General features: G+C 35.2%; 1 pseudogene; it reads right to left on the minus strand.

The window, feature by feature from the left end:
- Positions 1 to 1,429: 1,429 nt before the first annotated feature.
- On the minus strand, positions 1,430 to 1,826 carry LOC115515014 (annotated as a pseudogene).
- Positions 1,827 to 15,273: the final 13,447 nt, after the last annotated feature.

Here is a 15,273-nt window from a genome sequence, read left to right on the forward strand (position 1 = left end):
GAGGCAGATGCTAAAGCTGAGACTGTTTAACATGTCCTGAGCACTGATGTATTTCAGGCCATGTGCTAAGCCCTATACATATGCCATTGGCTACCCCACCTCTCTAATCATGGCTGCACACTAGGATCAACTAAAGAAAAATTTTATATGTCAGTGCTTTACAGCATACAAAGATTCTGATTTAATTGGTCTAGAACAGGACTTAGGCAGTTCCACATCATTGTACAACTCCAGCAATCACTACCAACAGAGAATAGAATGTCTCATGATCTGTGCGGTGTCATAGCTCTAAGCTTACCCGACTTTATTATTATTACTGTTACTATTACATTTCACGAGTGATTTAAATAAAAATCCAGTATTGAAAACTATCAGCATGTGCGATTGCATTTAATCTCATTTTGGGGGATAGCCTTGAGATGGTCTCCCAAGATACAGAGAGAAAAGCAAATAAATAAAAGTGATGAGAAAGGAGACTATAGAAATGGGAAATAACCAGAAAAAAAAATGCAAACAGAATAACAGGCACTCTCATAGCACAGGCCAAGGCCGTTAAAACAGAAGTAATTCTTTACAACATAATTGTAAAAAGGCTTCAGTTACAAAGGACTCATTGAAAGGGCATGCCATACTTCAGATAAAATTTATAAAAAAGAGGCATTTAGACACATCCTTGCAATGTTTATGAACTTCAAAAGTATAAAATATTCTTATGAATCCATAAGCAAGGATCAGAAAACAAAACAGAAACAAAAAAAGAAAACTGGCCACAAAGGTGTGAACTTGGGTTAGTTTCAGATTTTTATGATGGGAGATAATTTTGAAATGTCCATAGAATTTTGTGGAAGATAGTATGTTATCTGTGACCAACCAAGATGTTGCTCTCATGTGAAAGCAAAAGAAAAAAATTTTCATTTAAGATCTTAAGAACCCACTGAAAAATTATACAAATATATTCTCCATCTGACTAGATTTAATAGCCATTAAATTTTTATCTCATAGCATAAGCCAGATGCATTTTAGATAGATTAAATGATATGCATGTCTATATTTATAATTTACATTATATATATTATATTAACAGTACACTGAAAGATAATATAGATAAATATTTCAAAGTAATGGCAAGAATCAAAAAGGAACGTATTTATAAAATTGGCTCTTTAAACATCTTTTGCCTACAGGAATCAAGATAGACCAAATTTTATTTTTTTATTTTTTATTTTATTTTTAGCACAAACACATTTATTTACTAACCAAAGGGATGATCATAATTAAATCAACACTTTGAAATAGTTGCATGTAAACTGTTGATGATACAGGTAATTGAACACAGTAATGAAAAATAAAAGCAGTATGGGGATTTCCCCATTGAACTGAGCTTGTTCATCCTCCCAGATAGTTCCTGTCCAAAATGATGATGGAATTTTTACCCTACTTTTTCATAGACATAAGTACGGGTGACATTGTTCATGGCATCTTCTGCTACTAATTTCCCATCTTCTAGTTTTCTTGTTAATGTGCTTTCCTTCCATCACATTCCTGATGTTGAACCAATGCATTGTTAGTGTAGTTGCAGACAGTCTGTTTTTCTGCTACCAGCTGTAGTTTCTTCAAACTTCTAGGTTACAGGAAAACTGTTGTTTTCAAAGTGTTCTCAGTTTTTATGGTGAGGATTTTGCCATCAGAAGAGATGATACAGTCTGGTTGGCCACTGCACCCACTTTTCACAGAGCCATCTCCATTCCTACTTCCTTCATGTATTTGTCAAAGCCTTTGCTCTCCATTAAACTCTATCTTCCTACCATTTGCTAAATGGTGGCCATGGTGGGCGTGGCAAGGACGATTGACCAACAAACTAGGAATATATTCTCAACATATATAATAGACTGTGTATACATACATATGTATAAACATCTATGTATATGAGTATATACATACACTGTAGTGATGTAACAAATATGAAATATATGGGAAAATGACATAAACGGATAATTACCAAAAATATATTAATTTAATGTATATTTTTTGAGTGAATGTGTAAGCAAAAAGTTTTATTCACTTTTCCCCCCAGATTTAGTGAGATATAACTAGACATATATCACTATATAAGTTTAAGGTGTACAATGGGTTGATTTGACAGATTAATATATGTGAAATGATTACAACAGTAGGGTTAGGTAACACCTGTATCACCTCACATAATTACCATTTCTTTCTTTCAAGTATTTAATACAGTATTATTAAGTATAATCACTATGCCATACGTTAGAGTCCCTAAACTTACTCATCTTGTAACTGAACATTTGTACCCTTAACCAACATGTTTTCTGCACACCCGGGCCCCACTATTCTACTTTCTGTTTCTAGGAGTTTGACTTTTTTTATATTCCACATTTAAGTGTGATCATATGGTATTTGTCTTTGTCTAGCTTATTTTACTTAGCATAATGCCCTCACGGTCCATCAATGCTTTTGCAAATATATTTCCTTCGTTTTTATGGCTGAATAATATTCCCTTCTGTATATATACCACATCTTCTTTATGCACCCATTGCTGGATATTTAGGTTGTTTTTACATCTTGGCTATTGTGAGTAATGCTGCAATGAACATGAGAGCAAAGACAACTATTTGAGATACTGATTTGACTTCCTTTCGATATATACATAGAAGTAGGATTGCTTAATCATATGGTAGTTCTATCTTTAATTTTTCTGAGGAAACTTCATTCTGTTTTACGTTGTGGCTGTACCAATTTACATTCCCACAGTGTACAAGGGTTCCCTTTTCTCCACTATTGCTAATACTTGCTGTTTCTTTTCTTTTTGATAACAGCCATTCTAAACAGGTGTGAGGTGATATCCCACTGTGGTTTTGATATGCATTTCCCTGATGATTAGTGATGTTGGAAATTTTTTTCATGTACCCAACGGACATTTGTATGTCTTTGGAAAAACTGATTATTTGGCTTCTCTGCCCATTGTTTAATTGGACTGTTTGGGTTTTTTGCTCTTGACTTATATGAGTTCTTTATATATTTTGAATATTAACCCCTATCACATACATGATTTCCAAATATTTTTTCCTATTTCATATGTTGCCTTTTCGTTTGGTGATTGTTTCTTTTGCTGTGCAGAGGCTTTTAGTTTGATGTAGTTCAACTTGTCGGTTTTTGCTTTTGTTTCATGTACTTTTGGTATTGTATCCAAAAATCATCACCAAGACTGAGAGAGCAATGGACCTCTTTAAAAAAATTTTTTAAATATTTATTTATTTCTGAGACAGAGAAAGAGAGAGAGTGGGGAAGGGGCAGAAAGAGGGAGACACAGAATCTGAAGTGGGCTCCAGGCTCAGAGCTGTCAGCACAGAGCCTGATGTGGGGCTTGAACCCACAAGCTGTGAGATCGTGACCTGAGCTGAAGTCAGATGTTTAACTGACTGAGCCACCCAGGTGCCCCAAGAAATGGACCTCTTTGGCAGCATCCTACACAGCTGGAGAAGCTGGGTGCTCAATCACATGCTCTTACTTTCTCCTTGTGGGAGAAATAATGTTTTGAGAAGATCTCTCTTGGCCCTGCACTGTGCACCAGCCATCAGAGGGCTGATGTAGATAAAGTCCAACTGTTCCTCTATCCCTCTCCAGTACATACAAACTTGTATTTGTATGTGTGTCATCAGTATGCTGGAACTTCGCTCAAGACCTGGACTTCCACAAAGGCTCTCTTACCCATGCGTGATTGTCTAAGTTTTTTTCTGGGGACTTCTGGATCACAGCTAAGAGAAACTGGAGTTGGTTCGTGTGCCTTTGCAGTGTCCACAGCCAGAACCAAGGTCTATCTGCCTGTTAACTGATGCATAAGTAGGCAAGGCTCTTCCCGGGTCCCTTGGTGTAGAGTGCCAGATGCCATAGCTCCCCCGAAAGTACTTTCTTCCATGAATGGATGCCACGTTTTTGTTGTTGGGGGTTTGGGCGACACAATCCTGGTACATGTTTGCAGCCATGTTGCTGACGTTACTCTCCATATGTATGTGCATATGTGTGTGTGTGTATGTGTGTGTGTATAGAATTTAATTAAACACAAAGGCAAATTAAAGAAGTTATCTGATACATTGTTTTACCTACCAAGTTACAAAAGATTTAAATAAATAATAACATGATACTTCTCCATACTGGAGACTGTGAGTAGATGAACATTCTCAGAAACTATTAAATGTGTGAATGGCTGTAACATTCTGGAAAGCAAACTACCAATATGTATTAACAACATTTAAAAAGCTTATTTCTTTTGATTTAGTACTTCCCTTCTTACTCTATTCTTAGAAAATATTTAAGGATACTGACTGAGATATAAGAAAAAGGATGTTCACTTCATATTACTTGCAGTAGAAAAAAATGTCAAAACCAGCAAAAATGTCTAGCTATTGGGCAGTAAGAATATTTCTGTTATAGACATAAAAATATTTAAAAATAACTTTTTTATGATGTGGGGAACATTTATATATAATCACAAATAAAACACTGAATATGAAATTATTAGTTTACTTTGAGTTTTGTGAGAAAATGTATATATATGTGAAAGAAGACTGGAAAACATTGACCAAACATAATATTATTATTGTCTAGATGGTGGGATTATAGTTAACTCATATAATCTTCTCTACAGCTTCATATATAACATTTTAAGTACATGATAAAAAGTTAACAAAATAGTGGGGAAGGGTTATTCAGTAAACAGTGTGCTGATAAATAGCAATTTAGAAACACTTCAGATTAGATCCTTAAATTACCTTGCACGCAAGTATAAATTTATTTATTGCTTTAACACTATTTTCTGCCTATTTTTATGCCAGGACTGTAGCCTTTTGCATTCCAATTTTTGTTTTTTTGTATCTCAATGACTAAAATTTGTACATTGTTTTAGGAACAAAATAACAAACTAGCTAGGCTAGTTTAATCTATTTTCACAAAAACCAAGTACACAGTTATAGAAATATCAAGTCTTTCATTTATACTTGTATCATTAATTTTCTCATGAGGAAAAAAAAGAACTAGGCTAATGCATAAATTCTCAGCTTTTTGCTATAATGCCATTACAAATCAATTTGAAAGAATGTGTGCAATTCTTATACTGTAGGGAATATTTAGCAATTACATTACTTCAGAATTCTGTTTTTTTTTATAGAATGTGTACTCACTGGAGAGTTAAGTAATGTTAGATAAATTAGCATCTTAATGAAAACTGTATATTAATACTGTTCCTGTTCCTAAGTAGTAATTTAATTCCAGTAAGTCAAGGAATTCAATTCTTGCTAAATAAATATCATTGTCTTGAAAAATACAATGCTGCAACTAAGCATTTGTACTCCCTGATGTTTAGAGAAAGCCATTATTAAAGAGAAAATGTATTCATTTTTAAGACTATATGGTTTGGAAATTTTGCTTATTGTCCAGTCGGGCAAATTAGATAGGCATAGTCAGTGCTCTCAAGCAAGTTGTTAGATAATCCAGTTTAGTTATAGAATGTAGTTATTACATACCGTATAGCTAAAGTAATAGAATTTCAACAGCTCTATCATAAATTTAATTTCTTTAAAAGATGTAGCCCAACACAAAGAATAAGACTAAGATTCTTACCACACAGTATATGGTTAGATGATAGTTTTTGTTTTCTTTTTTAAAGTTTATTTATTTATTTTGAGAAAGAGAGAGAGACTCTGTGTGTGTGTGTGTGTGTGTGTGTGTGTGTGTAAGTGGGGCTGAGAGACAGACAGTGAGAGAAAGACTCTGAAGCAGGCTCTACACTGTCAACACAGAGCCAGACATGGGGCTCAATCCCAGGAATCTCTAAACCGTGACCTGAGACGAAATCAGGAGTCCAAGACTCAACCGACTAAGCCTCTCAGGTGCCCCTAGAGGATAGTTTTTAAACACCATACACAAAAGTAAACTCAAAATGGATGAAAGACCTAAATGTAAAATAGGGAACATCAAAACCCTATAGGAGAAAACAGATAGCACTCTTTGACCTTGGCTGCAGCAACTTCTTACTAGACATGTCTCCAAAGGCAAGGGAAACAAAAGCAAAAATGAACTATTGGGACTTCATTAAGATAAAAAGCTTCTGCAGAGCAAAGGAAACAATCAACAAAACTAAAAGGCAACTGACAGAATGGGAAAAGATATTTACAAATGACATATTAGGTAAAGGGTTAGTATCCAAAATCTATAAAGAACTTTTCAAACTCAACACCCAAAAAACAAATAATTCAGTAAAGACATTGGCAAAAGACATGAGCAGACACTTTTTCAAAGAAGACATCCAGATGGCTAACAGACACATGAAGAGATGCTCAATATCATTCATCATCAGGGAAATACAAATCAAAATCACAATGAGATACCTCCTCATACCTGTCAGAATGGCTAAAATTAACAACTCAGGAAGCAACAGATGCCAATGAAGATGTGGAGAAAGGAGAATACTTTTGCACTGCTAGTGGGAATGAGAACTGGTGCAGCCACTCTGGGAAACAGTATGGAGTTTCCTCAAAAAATTAAACATAGAGCTACCCTATGACCCAGCAATTGCACTACTAGGTATTTATCCAAAGGATATGAAAATGCTGATTCGAAGGGGCACATTCACATATAGTATGTATGTATGTGTGTATATATATATATATATATATATATATATATAATGGAATACTACTTGGCAATGAAAAAGAATGAAATCTTGCCATTTGCAAAAACATGTATGAAACTGGAAGGTGTTATGCTAAGTGAAATAAGTTAGTCAGAGAAAGACAAATATATTACTTCATTGATATGCATATTTAAGAAACAAAACAGATGAACATGGGGAAGGGAGGGAAAAATAAGATAAAAACACAGAAGGAGGTGAACCAGAATAGACTCTCAAATACAGAGAACAAATTTATGGTTGCTGGAGGGGTGTGGCATGTGGCTAAGGGCTAAGTGGATGATGGGCATTAAGGAGGGTACTTCTTGGGATGAGTACTGGGTGTTATATGTAAGTGATGAATCATAATTCTACTCCTGAAACCATTATTACACAATATGTTAACTAACTTGGATTTAAATAAAATTTAAAAAAATAAATAAATAAATAGCATTTTTAATCCAAAAGAATTTAACTTTTCAACAAAATTAATACCTCGGTGTGATTAAAAAAAATAATACATATTAAAGAGTTAACTTTAAAAATATCATGTGTTAGTAAATGTGAAAAATACCATGTAAAGTGAACAAAGAATTTTTAAAATAATATTTTCTTTTTTTTTTTTTTCCAACGTTTTTATTTATTTTTGGGACAGAGAGAGACAGAGCATGAACGGGGGAGGGGCAGAGAGAGAGGGAGACACAGAATCGGAAACAGGCTCCAGGCTCTGAGCCATCAGCCCAGAGCCCGACGCGGGGCTCGAACTCACGGACCGCGAGATCGTGACCTGGCTGAAGTCGGACGCCTAACCGACTGCGCCACCCAGGCGCCCCTAAAATAATATTTTCAAGTTTGCATGTAATGTTTTGTTTTGAATTATAGTTTATATTGGGTATTAGGTTTAGTCAATAATGGCTACACAAATCACTTTGTGTCATGGAGTAGAAGGCTGTGTGTGTATGTGTGTGTGTGTGTGTGTATTTTTCATGTTAAACATGGTTTGCCAGGTTGTTCATACAGTAGTTTCCAAAGTCCCACAAGACTTATTCTCCTGTTCAGTTTTTCCTACTTTTGAATTCTCAGGGAAATCTTTGGTCTTGATTAGTGCCTTGAAATTTTGACCAATGCCCTTGTTTTGCCTTCTTAACTCAGAATGCAGAAGACACAGTACACAGGAATATATGAAAAATCATGTATGAACAGTATTTGTTAAGTGCTTATTATGTGCCAAATTCTGTGCTAGTAGTTTTGTATGTGTTAGGTAATACTCATGGCAAATAATTTCAAAGATAAGGAAGCTGAAACTCAGAGGTTAAGTCACTTTCAAAGATGCCTTACCTATACATAATTAGTTATGGATTTGGGATTTGTTTTTAGAGACATCTGAGTCCAAAGTCTATAACAAGAAGAGGAGTTAATTAAGAATTTTAATATATATATATTATACATATTAATTATATGTTAATATATTAATGTATCAATAGATAGCTACTAATCAATAGATATATAGTAATATAATATATATTAATAGATATATAATTAATATATCAATAGATATGTATTAATAGTATATTAATATATCAATAGCTATATATTAATTCATTTGATAAACTACTCCATGTCTATAAAAGGCCCTACATCACTTTCTCAAAAATGTGCTGGTTGTCTTCTGGTAGTTATCCTCATGTTACGGTTTGGAATCACTAAGCTGAGATACACTGGAGTCAAATTCATCAAGATTCACTGGGCTTTCAGGTCTGCCAATCAATGGCAGCATCTGATAGATGAACTTGAAGAGTCTGAACCATGCACTAGGAGTCTGCTTTTTCTTGCTGGCTGCCAGTAGATGTGTTAGCCTACGCTGCATTTCTTCAGATGCTCTCAGAATTTTTCAAATGAAGGTGCATTGAACCTAGCTGGGCCGGAGGTTCTGGAGGCCACCCGCAGGTTCAATGATTTGCTAGGAACACTCATAGGACTCACTCTGTAGTGGCCCTCATGGCTACAGATTTCTACAATGAAAGGATACAGAGCAAATCAGCAAAGGGAAAAAGCACATGGGACAACAGGAATCCAGGCAAGTGTTAAGAATGCCTTTAAAGTTATTTAAATATTTCAAATATATAGATAGTTCAGAAACAAACATAACAAATATCCATGCAAACCGGTCGTATTTAGCAAATGTTAACATACTGCCATTTTGATTTTAGTTGTTTTAAAGCTACTTCCCTTATTAATAGCCAGCTCAGTTGTTATTTCCCCAGAGCTGGATCATTATGTAGCTCACCTCCAAGGACACTATTCATGTAAAATACAGTGCAAATGGAGATGAGCAACGCTGCAGTTCTGCCCTTGAAGTGGCCACTAGCTGAGAGTTGGTATGGACTTTTCCTGACAGTGCTTTTATACTTTTACTACGTGTGTATGGACCCACAAATAATTTATAGTATTATTTTTGAATTTTCAAAGATACACATAAATGCTAGTGGCCTCTTGGTAGCTAAATCTAAGGCAATATTTTCAGTGTTCATCTCATTTGATCTCTCCATAGCATTGGATTCAGTGGACCACTTCCTTCTTTAAACTCCTCCTCAAGCACATTTAGCACCAGTATATTCCCCTCTTCCATCTTTCCACTCAATAAAGTCTCCTTCCTTGACTTTTCAAATCCTTTGTGTCCTTTTTTGCGAAACCCAATCTCATAGGGATTTTATTCATACCCATATATTCTAGTAGTACCTTACCTATATGGTGATGACTGCCTCGGTGGGATCTTCATTCCTGGTTTTATGCCTTCACTAATATCCTTATGAGATTGATTAGTGAGTACATGAACTGTGATCAGGTCTACCTCAGGCCTATTTTCCATACTTTATTTTTTTTTAATTTTTTTTAACGTTTATTTATTTTTGAGACAGAGAGAGACAGAGCATGAACAGGGGAGGGGCAGAGAGAGAGGGAGACATAGAATCTGAAACGGGCTTCAGGCTCTGAGCTGTCAGCACAGAGCCCGACGCGGGGCTCGAACTCATGGATCATGAGATCATTACCTGAGCCAAAGTTGGACACTTAACCGACTGAGCCACCCAGGTGCCCCTCCATACTTTATTTTAAGCCATAGATTATATAATTAGTTGAGTAACAGATAAACCTATAAATCTTAAATTTATTTTTATTTTGGTGCTATGTTTTTTCCAGTAGATGAGACATTTTTCAGTTTGCAAGGTTGTAAATTTATTATCACTCTTCTCAGATACACTTCTCTTGTTTTAGTCCCAAGAAATGGCATTAATCATCCAACCAGAATGAACGAGCCACCTTTCTTCACTCTTTTCTTTACATTACTACCAACACTGGGCTCCACTGGAATTCCCTCTGGGCTCCACTGGACTCCCTCTTTCACACCTCTGCAATCATTCAATTATTTCCAACCATATTTCCACTGACCAAGTAAAGAATCTTATCAGTTCTCATCTGTACTATTCTCTCTTTGTAACTTGTTTTCCTTATGCTAGTCTCACAACGTGCCCTCCTCCAACAATTCATTCTCCCTGTGCCTCCAGAGGGACCTTATTAGAATCCAACTCGGTTTATGTCATGCACCCCAATCCCCAACCTCTTACATCCGGTGATAACGTCCTCTTCATGTCTCTCTGTTGAATAGCTCTCCAAGCATTCAAGATACAGAGCAAACTCCATAGCAGGACCTCTGAGGCCTTTGGCATTCTGACACATTCTCACAATTTACCACCTTCTTTGACAACTCCTGCTAATCATTTTGCTTCCAGCCACCTGAAACTAACATTTCTCATGTTTTCTCTTAGTGGGAGTTTTTTACTTGGTAAGGTATAAGTAACTTACAGTTTTTAATGACTGAACACATAAACATGCTAACCACATTACCACCTCCCAGGACTTCACCTGAGTTATACAATGTCTACTTGTCTTAAAGAAGTTCACTCATTTATCACCTCTTCCCCAAAAGGTTTTCTTAATCTCCAGTTCTTCCTTGTCCCAGGGAGTGAAAGTATTTCTTCATCTCCACCGACTGCATTGTATTATCATCTGTTAACTTGTTTATATCTTTTGCTTTTCCTGATAACAAGTACTTATTCATTTGTTTCCTCAGTGACAACCATATACTCAATAATGGGAGACACCCAATAAATATTTATTGAGTAGTGGGATAAAAGAAATTCTGTTGTAGAGATTTATAATTTGAAAAGTCTATTTAAAAAATCCTGTCAAGGTTTAGCTCACAAACTACCTCCTAACTGAGTTTTTGAGATCCTTCCCCCTCTATCAACTGGTTATGACTTTTCTTTCCTTTCCTCTCTTTCCTTTCTCGTAACTCATGATGTTCTACCTTGTGTAATTTATGTGCATGTGTGTCTTTGCCCGACCTTCCCCATTCCAACTTTAAGCTCCTGGGAACACTGATACTGGGTCCCCATCCTCTTTGAATCCCTAGCACCGAGCTATGTCCTCTAAGGCAGATTGTTATATGCTCATTGGGTTTTGAATTTATTTAACTGCTATATCATGATCAGGCTATAGTATCAGTATCAAGCCAAGACCACATATTAGTCATATTTTAGATCTCCTGGAAATATTTTTTTTTGCTTAAACTATTATATTAAAATAAATTATCACTATAAAGCAGCAGATCATATTTTCTATGAAACAGAAGTGTGAGGTCAGAATGATATAATGAAGTGACTATCCATCTATCTATGTATCTTTCGACCTCCTGGCACCATGTCAGAAACAGAATGTTCAACACAGGGTAATTATTATTTTATGACATTTAAGTAATCAACATGGACTTTCTAAAATACTTCTAAATATAGTCTATAATTCTCTGATGGCTATCCTAATGACATCAGATGTTCCTCATTAAAACCATTGTTCTAAATTTTGAAATTTCCTCAGAACTGCTATCAAGATTCTATTATATGCCATCATGAGGTGATTTGAGTCATAGCTGTGACAGTCTGATCAGTCAGAGTTTTGTTAGATGTTCACAGTGTTTTTGCGGAAAGAAACTAATCTTTGAGTGAATTTTAAACAAATGCACATGAAAGAACAGATAATACTAATTAGGCACAATCAGAATTCATCACAGTGGAATTCTTAATGTATATTCTTTCCAACACCATAATCGAGGTTATTATTACATTTAGCAAACACTTATTATATACCTACCTGGGTAAAACACCATGTTGAGTATTTGAAATCAGAATCTATCAGGATGTTATCTTATAACCCCATATTTATAAGATTTGATGGTAGAAGAATTTAACTTACTTTTCTCAGTTTAAATGGGGATTGTCAGGGGCTAGAGAGAGAGAGAGGAAATGGAGAAGTATTGGTCAAAGAGTACAAATTACTAGTTATGAAAGATGAATAAGTTCTGGGGGTCTAATGTACAGCAATGTGACTATAATTAACACATAATTAGCAATGCTGTATTATATACTTGGAATTTGCAAAATGTTCTCACCATGCAAAGAAAGTTAGCTTGATTACGGGTGATTATTTCATAATGCAGACATATATCAAAATATCAAATAGCACATCTTAAATATATACTATTGTTATTTGTCAATTATACTTTAATAAGGCTGGAAAAATTTTTTAAAATAGCAAAAAAATAAGGCCAGAATTGCTCTGGCAAATAGTACAAATTTGTATTCATTCAGGAACCATTATAAAAAATGTGCTACATACTCACTAACATGAACATGTGCACAAGCATCTTTCTTGTACTGTTTTTCTAAATGAGCAACATGGAGATAATTATATCACAATTAGTTCTTGTTGAAGGCATGTTCTTTAGTGAGTGCTTAAATGCACCATTTAATTAACCTATGAGGCACAGAGAAGTTAAACAAACCGAAAAATAACAGGAGAGTATCAACATTTAAGAGCCATCGATGCTAGTTAGCCACCATGCAATATTGGTATAAGGATTTATTTTACCAAATAAATAAATGGAAAATGTGAAATTATATATAAATAAAATTATAAAATTGTAAATAAATAAATAAAAAGAAATGTGAAATGCTCATTCCTTAAAAATGCACCCTAGTATTTGGCATCTGCAATTTTATCATTTTCTGAAGAAAAATTTCTTATTATTCATTCTGGAAGTTTTCTAATACTAATTAAAATGCAGCCTGACCTGACTTATTTTATTTTCCATATAGTTCCAAGTGAATATTTCTGCATTAATTCACAAATACTTGACTTTTGTTGCATATCATTTAAAAATATCACAGTGCATTTCAGAATAACAGTACATTTATTACTACACAAATTGCATTAAATCTTCACCCGTAGTGAGGCTATAGCATTAAAATAAATGTAACATTCTTCTCATTCTGAGGTAGCCACTTGACAAATAGCCGAAACTAAAATCTGAAAAATAAGTCTATTGCAGACTCCCACAGCCAATGCAGCCTGCCACCATTTTCAAATGGACATTAATAAAAAAAAACAAAAAAACAAAAAAAACTCTGAAATGGTGGAGAGGGCAATAAATAACAGATAAGAAACATGCCCTCATTTGCCAGAAAATTCATTAGAATTCTAATTATTTTTTTTTCTTAGATTGACAAAAGGTATTTTTTTTTTAATTTATTTATTTTTGAGACAGGGAGAGACAAAGCATGAACAGGGGAGGGTCAGAGAGAGGGAGACACAGAATCTGAAACAGGCTCCAGGCTCTGAGCTGTGAGCACAGAGCCCGACGCGGGGCTCGAACTCACAGACCGAGAGATCATGACCTGAGCCAAAGTCGGCCACTTATCCGACTGAACCACCCAGGCGCCCCACAAAAGGTATTTAAGATCAATTAAGTACAGGGAAAAAAAACAAACAAATGTGTATCCCTTAAGGAAAGAACTTTTTCTTCTACCACGCAGAGTCCTTCTGAAGCAGGCCAAGTGAAATGCATACAAGTGATGTTAAGTAAATGTTGACATTATAATGCTATCAATTGACCCCTAAGAGAAATGCTGCCCCGTTCTGAAATAAACATCAAGGCAGATTCCATAAGTTACCAACTGATAAAAACATAAGCATCAATGAATAATGTTGCTGGTCTCTAAGTCATATTTGCATGTCCTTTTGTAGTTTCAAAGTGAGTTCCTCCTCGTATTCATTTAATCACAACAACCTTATGATTTAGCATAGAATTTAAAACTGAAAGAGACAATGGGGATCATGGAATATCACTCACTTCACAGAAAAAGAAATCTGGATCCAACCTCATGTTTCGGATGGAAGGGAACTCAAACCATCAAAACGTATGCCCAAGAAACACTTGACAAACTGGAATAGATGGAATAATGTAACGTAGGAAAGTGATCTGTTTAAATATGAACGAGGAAATGGTAGAAACTTAATTTTCATGGAATTCAGACATGAGATCGTATTGATGAAGCCTAAATTTACATATTCTTTGCATATGGTAGATTAAAGTTTTATATTTTAATCTGTCACAAGAATTTGCTAGCTGGGAAATTACATTTAGGTGGATGAACTCTTTTCGGAATAGTACATGATTTCAAGAAGTCAAACAGAAAAAAAAAGAAAGAGAATCACTTATTAAAATTGTTTTCCTAAAATGAGATTCTGGATGCAACACTTCCTCTTTCCTTCTCCTTTCTTTTTTTTTTTTTTCTCCAAAATATATGCTTGGCATACAAAATATTTAAAAAATAAAATGAAGCAATGCGGAACTCAGTAAGCATTTTTATCTGGTTCAGTGTCTTTAAATCCTTCATTAAAACTTTGTCTATTTGCCTAAGCAGAAAACCTTCTATATTATGTCAATATTTTAAGAGTAATATTGGAATGAAATATTGCTGTTTAGTGATTTTTCTCCCTAATTAAGTTTTGTGGGAAAGAATTTCAAAACAAAGGCTGAAAAAAAATCTATATTGAAGGGCATGCTGCCCTGTGGACACAGAGCAGGACTTACTGATCACCCTCTGGAAGTTTCCATTCTGCCGCCTCCTTCCTCCACTTCCTTCTTTGTGACAGCTGAGTTTGTTGGTTACAGTCTTGTCCAGGAGAAACTGAACTGGCCTTAACCACATGGAAATTGATTCCATATACTCAGCTTCGTAAGCACCATTTTGGGGAAGATATTACAGACAGCTTCCTTTAAATGCTGAATTTTAAATATTATATATCCAATAACCTTGGTTTTTTTTTTTTTGAAAATAAAAGCTCTAGTGATATCCAGTTGAGGATGTCCAGAGAGGTTGCCAGGGCTGTCTGGCCTAAAGCCTGGAACCAGACTGTGAGTAATGAGGTGGGAGGGATTTATGATGGCTCTTTAAAGAGTTTTGCTGGGAGAGAGGAGATAAAAAGCCCCTTAGGAAGTCCTGCAGAGAAGGAGGGGAACTTAGCTTAGGAAAGCCTTCCGATAGGCAGGTGGTCCTTTGAATATTTATCTCATTCAAACCAAATTTCTAAGTCTTTTGAGGTTTGCCTGCCATTAAGTTTTGTAGCATAGTATTACATTTTCCTAAATGTATGCTACTTGTCACCTTAAAAATTGCTTGCCTTGTTTGTAG

Source organism: Lynx canadensis, chromosome B2 (assembly GCF_007474595.2).
Source record: "Lynx canadensis isolate LIC74 chromosome B2, mLynCan4.pri.v2, whole genome shotgun sequence".
Taxonomy (NCBI): Eukaryota; Metazoa; Chordata; class Mammalia; order Carnivora; family Felidae; genus Lynx; species Lynx canadensis.